The 2,343-nt window shown below is 36.1% G+C and overlaps 1 long non-coding RNA gene across 1 annotated transcript; it reads left to right on the forward strand.

Moving 5' to 3' along the window:
- The first annotated feature begins 202 nt into the window (after positions 1–202).
- LOC147487794 (uncharacterized) lies at positions 203–2,343 on the forward strand. Its single transcript, XR_015202937.1, has 4 exons — positions 203–1,355; positions 1,474–1,543; positions 1,975–2,116; positions 2,263–2,343. It is a non-coding gene; the product is annotated as an uncharacterized LOC147487794 (long non-coding RNA).

The following is a 2,343-nucleotide window of genomic DNA, read 5'->3' on the forward strand; positions in this document are numbered from 1 at the left end:
CACCACTGAGAAAGAGTTTCTCGCCGTTGTATATGCGTTGGATAAGTTTCGTCCTTACCTACTGGGTTCTCCAACTATTGTCTACACTGACCATGCGGCACTTCGTTATCTATTAGCGAAAAAAGATGCAAAACAAAGGTTGATCCGATGGATTCTCACTACTACAGAATGACACATATACCACGGTCAATAAGAACGTTTATACCACGGTTCTTTAAAAAACCGTGGGAAATACTTATATACCACGGCGGAAATTTCTTTGGTTATTGGTTTACTAGTATATGTCACAGTTAGATGAAAACCGTGGGATAAGTTGGGCCATATACCATGGTTAGTTTTTTTCCAGCATGAGAGTACTCCACATCCCCACTACCTTAAACATAAACAGTGGTATATAAATTTTCCACTTTCTACTGTGGTTTATGACTTTATGCCAAATAGTCAAATACGCGAAAAAAAAAATACACAGTACGAAACTCATTCAAATTGGATTCCCGCTATTCTCTCGGTCTCTCCCCACAACTTCTACAGTTCTACGACTCTTAGGATTCCCGCAACAGTGAGAAACCCACCGTCACTACACCATCACTACACCATAAGGGCCATTTTGTAACAGGGCAAAATTTTCATTTGTAACAAATATATCCGTTACTACCTTTCTAACGGATATAACTGTGAGCTTTTTTGGTTTCCGTTAGTATATTTCAATTTATTTTTCCAATTATTATCAAAGCAGTATTTTAATATTTTGTAACAGTCGTGTCCGTTAGGAAACAACTAAAATAATAGCCAAAAGGGTATATTCGGAACTAACGGACTAAATTAAATTAAATAGAAAAAAATTGTGCTTTTGGTCTTTATTTTCCATTTTCCATTCGTGTCTCCTCATTCAAACCCTCGCTGAGGAAGAAGGAAATAAACCAGGTATGCTTTCTCTCTCACTCTCTCACTCTCCCGATCTCCTTTTTTTTTTCTTCTACCCAAACCCCATCTAGCAAATTTATAAGTGTTTTTTTTTAACTGTATCGAACTGTTCAAGTTAGGTTTATTTGGTTCTCTTGTTGATAAATTTGGGAAAATTAAGCTTTGTGTTGGAACTGTAAGATTGGACTAAATTTACGCTTCTCAATTGGGATATTTCGTTGGTTTGGGTTCGATTGGTTAATAAAAAATCAAAAGAATTTCGGTATTAATTAAATAGTTCCAGTTGATCTAAGATTCAGTTTTTCTTACAAATTGTTTATGTTTGATTTCCTAGGTTGTGACTGCTACATAGCTTTTTCTCTCTTCCAACAGACTGATATAAAGAACTTGCTGAAGGCTGCTCCAGTTATGTGTCCACATAAGTATTGCAAGTGAGTCGGTCTTTTTGGCTACTCTAGTTACTTGAGGAGTCATTAGACCTTTCCTTCCAGAATATACTGAAATTTGTAGTTCAACTCTAGTTCATTCCATGCTTTTCTTCTCATGCAGATGATATAATTCCTAGATTAATTGTTGTTTCCCTAAGAAGGTTGAGGAATGAAATTCTTGAAAGTGATTGGTAAGTTTGAGATTAGCCCTGCTACTACTTTCGGAAATGGTTAACTAGTATGTTTCGAAGTTTAAATCGCTTGTACTACAGCCAACATGAACTATATAACCTTTTTCTTGATTGCGAACTTTCATAATTTTAAAACCATAGATCTTGTCTTTTTTGAACTTTAAGGCATCTTCCTCAAGGTCTCATCTTGAGATGAACTTCAATATTATCTGTATGAAAGGCTTCCATTTGTCTCTTTGAACTTGCAATTGAAGCATTCCTTCTTATTGTCGCTCTTCTTGAGCCATTGGATTTTTTTTTTTTTTTCTGTTTTATTCTCCCATTTGATTCCTTCTTATTTGTATTGATTAATCCACCAAAAGGTCAATGAGTACGTACTTTCCTAAAACTCGCTTTGGTTAACAGATGTTTCCTGGTCACTTTTTTCCCAGGCTTCTACACCAACAAATACTGCTTCCGCCGGCAAACAGGATGGAGTTAGGATGCCTAAGGAGCTGTTTGTACCTTTGACTCTCTACTTTCTAAAGAGGGATGTGGACAGCAGTAGCAAGAGAAGCACTATCAGAAGCAAAGGTAGGGAATCTTGCTCTCTCTGGGAGAGAGACCATGTTAAAAGTATAACCTTTGAAAGTATTGTTTTCATTAGAGCACAGGTGAATGAGTTAGTGTAAATTGTGTTCTTTGGAATTTTTCATCGTAATAGTTTATGTTGATTATAGGTTGTTTATATATTGGTATTAGAGCAAAATCCTCAAGGTGATTTCGTCATTGGATGCACATACTGAAGAAGGATTGCATAG

Source organism: Coptis chinensis, chromosome 7 (assembly GCF_015680905.1).
Source record: "Coptis chinensis isolate HL-2020 chromosome 7, ASM1568090v1, whole genome shotgun sequence".
NCBI lineage: Eukaryota > Viridiplantae > Streptophyta > Magnoliopsida > Ranunculales > Ranunculaceae > Coptis > Coptis chinensis.